A 6,325-nucleotide genomic window follows, 5' to 3' on the forward strand; every position below is an offset into this window, starting at 1 on the left:
AAATATAAATACTTATTTGTATAAAAATATATAAAATATATTGATTATAAAATTTAATGATATGAAAAATGATAAGTGATTTTTTTTTCTGTCCCGATTCCAATTTTGTTAGTGCAAAGGCTTAGTTAGTCATTTTTATCCTAACCACATGTAAGCTCATCTAGGGGATCTATGGAAAAATAGTTCAATATTACCTAATTAAATAAGGTATACTTAAATAATATACTTACATGTTATATTCAGGTAAGTAAATGAAAAGTGCTCAAAAATACTACCATTGAAAAAAATCCTTTTTTTATGAATACTGATGCATGGCCATTTATCTCCTGATACCGACGACGTAAGAATTTAGGTGATAGCTGGTCACATATAGTTTGCCTACTACTTTAATATAGCATATATTATTTATTTATTTATTTATTTATTTATCGTATAGCCCACAGAGTAGCTCCAGGAGGACTTAAAAATACAATTTTAATATACATATTATAATAATACAAATATACTAATATATGATATTAATATTGATAACATAACATAATATAATTCATTACATAACACAAAATAAAAAACTCTTAAAAAAATCTTAACGGTAAAACTAAATTATATATGATGGAAATAACATATTCGTGGCAAAATATTAAGATTAACTTGTACAGATGGTAATTAATTGTTTTACTGAAGTATTGTGAATATCGATATCTTTATTAATTGAGTTGAAATTAGAGGACATCAGCACTATAGGTGAGTTTAATAAAGCATTAGTCTTAGGAGTAGGATATTTGAAAAACATTTGAGTTCGGGATGAGAGTCTAGGAACGTTAAAGGATAGTTGGTCTAGAATTTGAGGACTAGAATCTATGGCATTATTACATAATTTATACAGGAACAAAATACTATCAGTGAAACGACGTGTTGCAAGAGATGATACGCAGAATGTATTAAGTAAAATATTGTGGTCGAAACCACGTTCAGGATAAATTTTGTGTTTTTTAAAATATAGATATTTTAGAAATTTTCTTTGAACCTTCTCTATCGCATCTGAATTATTGCTATGGTTAGGATACCAAATGATCGATCCATACTCCAGCTTTGAATGTACAATTGCATAGTATGTGCTAATTAGTGACAGGTTAGATTCAAATTTTTTGCAGTTTCTTAATATTATTCCTAGTGATTTTTGCGCCTTGCTACATATGTTAGATATGTGATCTGTAAAAGTCGAACTAGAATCAAATATTATGACTCATCATTAACCTTTTAGAATAAAATCTGCGTCTCAAATGATCATCTCATACCGGTTAAGAAGTAGTGGTTAATTTAGGACTGGTTACAAACTGATCATAATAAGACTTATTACCTTTCTACTTGATTAGTACTATGAACACCAATATTTTTGTGTATTTATTTATAAATCAGTTCGTCTCCTGTACAACATCGTATTTTATTGCTTACAAAAATGAGACACGAAAAATACAAAGAACAATGCAGACGTTCGGACACGCGCAACATATCATTACATATTCGACGCGCCTATAAAGTTCCATATCAAGGTCCTGCGAACACAGATCCATTTTAATAAAACTGATATCGATGTTCTGCAGTTGATTCACTCAGCCAGTTAGTAGGATCAAGGAAGACAAAATTATACAGGTACTAATATTCCAAGATTTTTTCTTTGAGATGTAAGGTAACTTCTTTTGCTCTAAGAATAGAAGTATTATACGAGTTATTAACATTTTATGCTCAGGCAATGACAGATATATTCGTTCCATTAATATTAAACGGAAAAAATATAACATACATTTACATTGATGCAAGACTTCTAACATCAAAAAATTGACAATTCATGTTTCAGGTAGCAATTTATATTATTCTTAGTATTTTGTACTGTAAACAATAAATATATCATCAACTATAGGGTCCGCCAAATATTTTTTTTACAAACTACTGAATATTTTCTCAAATTTCTTTTTTCATTTGAAAGTACAATCCTTTCAGTTAATAATGAAATTAATTTGGTTAATAATGATTATAACAATTTCCCTATGTTAGCCAAAGTAGTTAACGATCATTGCAGCAGCTTGAACTCACACGACATAATTTTTGCGGTTTGCATAAATAAAATATATTTATTTCATCATCTAATCCACATAATTTTATCTGATGCATATTCTGGAAACCTTCTTGTCGCGTCAAGAGGTAAAATTATGTCGTTTTAGAATAAAATATGCCATATACAAATACTATGTGTATCATCAGTAGCTGAAATTAATTTTTGTGACATGGGATTATTGCTAATTGCACGCAAAAAGTTCTTACGATATCTGAACAAACAGTTGTTGTACAGATTCCTATATTTTAACTATTAAAAATGGATCTTGTTCGAATAATTTCCTTGTCAGGATTTCTGTTATTTTTACAATTCCCAGAAAGTACTTTTCTGAAAAATGGTAGGTTCGAGCTGTATTGATACGACTAAAGGCATGATCTCACTAATTGCAATACAGCATCCGTAGGTACACGTTCACAGGCAATTGCAAAATTCCAGAGATGCAATAATTCAAGGACACGCGAGATCAACTGCCTCAGTATACAGCAAAGTGTTTTGCACTTTAATATGATTTCTGATGGTATTAAATAAGTATCAAAAAAGATTTTCATTGCAACAAAAAGAACTAAACTAAGAGCATTAACGCCAAGAATAAACTGAATTTTCGTTATTTTCCATTCGCAAATCTGAATTTATTATGATTCCATTTCACGATCTGCTTCCTCAATAAATCTGCCGAATTCAAACAAATGGAAATCATTTCAATAATCTCATCATATATCCGTAGTATTCCTTCAATAAACCTAACTTAAGGATCATTTTGCGAATCTTACCCGTGGCACATCTCAACGACATTTATATGCCAGATTTGAAACTGGAATATGTAGGTATGGCAAACTTGTTCAATTGAATCAGCGACCCGATTTCGTTTGCTGCCGTATGTTGCGTCAGATATATCTCTCAATAGATTGCCTTTTGCTCGTTCACCTAAGTGGTTACATCTTTTTGCTCTCCTACATACTAGGTCTTTGAAAGAAACCAGACGATGTAACTTTATATGGAAAAGCTTCCCAACACTGTGAACGAAATATGTCTTTGGCAGTTCTGTTCATGTACCTACTTGGTTACTAAAATATATGCGCTTTTTCTGAGGACATGCAGACTTCTTATCGTGTAAATACTATGTTCACTATGTGTTATTCTTGTTAGATTTTAATTTTGATAATGCTTTCAAAATTTAAATTGTTGCATTTTAAATCCAATGGAACGTATTGTCAATATAATCAGTTTTCTAAAGCTTGATTTACATCTTCTGTCACTCAATATTCACATTCCAATTCAAAAGGCCTAATAATACAAATTCTGACCTAATGATACATATTAAATATCTGATTTTATTATCCATTACTAATGTTGTCGATTAAATTTCTAATCATATATTTTTTCAAATCATGATACAATTATAAGTATGCCCTAAAGCCTGAAAGAACGTTTTCGAAATCGTACTAAAAATTCCACATGTACATATCCTAATAATTCAAGGAGGTACTATTTCCGTTAGCGTTTAAACGCCCGAGGAATTTGTTATAGAAAGGTTTATACCTGTTGAATGTTGACCATATCTACATACGATTATACTGCAGAAATGTCACCCAGAGTCTGTGCACTGCCCGAGGGCTTTAGAATGAGATTGTCCAATGTGGAGTGTTTATAGAGAAGACCGGACAGAGATAATATTAATCATTTTATAGTTATGTAATTTAATCATACGACAATACTTTACTCCTCTCTTTATTGTTTTTTTTTTTTTTGAATTATTTGGACAGCAATTAGACCTTGAGTTCTAAAAACTGTTGTGATGAATTACTTACTAACTACTAGCTTCATTATAGATAGCAACTCAAACTGTTGTCTCGTTTTTAAGTGATCAATATTTTTATTGATTTATTTATGATTTATAGTAAAACTTTTTTAATGCAACAATGTCAGTTGGGCGGTCACTTGGAAACATATTGCTATCTATATTTTAAAGTAAAGACCGATATCACTACTGATTGACATCAGGCTCCAGGCGCTTAGCTACGGCCGGTTCTTGTCTCTTTATAATGACAATTTTTCATTCAATTCAACAAGCTTTGTTTAATGCTTTTAGTAACTTTTTGAACTTTGTCTCTAATTCTTTATCTTTTACTTGATTTTGTGTCGAGCAGTTCTGTGCACAACAAAATATGGTTCCTAGTAGTAGTAAACTAAGTTTAAACTCGTGTTTTTTATTGTTTGCTATCTAGTATGCTGTTACAGTTGCAGCCAATCTTCTCTATTATATATCTATCAAGTACGTGCTTCTATTTGTGCACAGTTGCTTGTTAATATGGTATTGGCGCGCTTAGCTCAGGAATGCAATCAGATTGGAAACGATTCCGATAATCGTATCCTGTAATGAAGCCGTATGTTATTATTATGCATGTAATATATGTGGAATGTGTATATATACATATATATTGAGTTCAAACCCCTGTTCTTGATATTATGGATACCTGATATCATGATTCAGTGATATCAATTTCACTTGAAAATATAGCTCAAAGTTTTCAATCGAAAATAGCCCATTTCGTGCACTGCGCTGTTAAAATGGCAATGGAAAAAACACTATTCTTCCCTAAATCGACTTGGAGTTTAACTCAGCACTTGTACAATACTACACATTATGTACATGTATACACAAAATATGTAATCATGCTTGTTTAGAACAAAATTTTTTGCTGGCATGTGTTTGATAACAAAATTTTTGATTGAGATATAGATTATCACCAGGAGTTGGTAACCAGAGTAGATCATCTCACAAATTGAAGCAATCTGAGATACTGTAAGGATAGGACGACTTTTCACTAACTTATGTTATCAAACTGGAATAAACATAATATTTATGTCTGTCGTTAAATCGCATTAAACATTTATCTAGCTCTGAAGTTTGGCAACATTTTTTTAACGTTTTATGAAAAATCTAAATGGTTAATATCAATTCATTTGAAAAAACAACTTTTTCGACTCGATCTAATGGCGTTCATGTAATTTGTAATGGTCTACTCTGTTTACCAACTTCTCATATATGATATATACTCAATTTCGTTTATTAATCAGAGTACATTTCCATTTGCGAATAAAATTTTCGCTAATAATCCGTATTATATAAACTAGCAATTTCCAAACATGTGACAGCACTCAACTGATTGATACATGCTGATTGATGGTAATAGAGTTACCGAGATTTTTGGGAGTAATCCTATTAATTAAATTGTTTCATTCGTTTGATTGATTTTACTGCTCTTACCTTTATTGGTATCAAAATGATAACGCCATACGGTTATGAGTTAATTTATATGTATTTTTGTGTTCAAAACCCTCTAACAATTATTGGAAATTATTGTAAACTCTAATTAGCACAACCTTGTTTGTCAACCCGAAGAAAATGATTAATGTAGTATTGACGCTTAGATATCAAATATGCAAGTTGAGTTTGTTTTCTTTGCGAAAACGTTCAGACTTGCAGAAATACTGTTCATACTGTTCAATATCTCGTTAAGGAACCCTTTAATTAATTGCTGCTGTTATCGATTGCAATTGGATATAGAAAGTCACAAATATAACACATTAATGCAAAATCCATGTTATAGAAGATTCAGTAGAAATTGACAATTTTTGAAGTATAAACTGTGATAAAAATGAGCTTTATGTGCTTTTCATAGTCTTCATAGTCATGTGATCTTCAAAATTCTACGTTCAAGTTTATATATTTTAATCAAATTGCAAATATAAAATAAAAAAGTGTAGTTAAACTCACAGGAATAGTGTTCCATATCTCATTAAGGAACGCTTTAATTAATTTCTGCAGTTATCGATTGCAATTGAACGGAGGAGATTACCAAAATTACACCATTAATGCAAAATTCATATTAAAGAAATTACAATAGAATTTAACTTATTAATTGGAAACTGTATAAAAAATGAGTTATAATTGATGGTTTCTCACTTTAAACCTACATATTTTATACTTAAAAGAGTAGTAGTTATTCTACATTTGTTACAATCATTGGTCAGTAGCATAGTGTGCATAGAAACTGAAGCCCAAAAATTTATTTTAACATAAAAGTGATGCTGAGAGAAAAACATTTTTGCTGCATACAAATTTATATTTTTACATGCATAATATTCCGTTGTGTATATATTTTTATAACATCATAGTTCGGAATATATTGACCCAGAACTAAAATT

The sequence above is a fragment of the Ctenocephalides felis genome, unplaced genomic scaffold, assembly GCF_003426905.1.
Source record: "Ctenocephalides felis isolate EL2017-DRISC unplaced genomic scaffold, ASM342690v1 CF-g0.4_SCAFFOLD_01604, whole genome shotgun sequence".
Classification (NCBI taxonomy): Eukaryota; Metazoa; Arthropoda; class Insecta; order Siphonaptera; family Pulicidae; genus Ctenocephalides; species Ctenocephalides felis.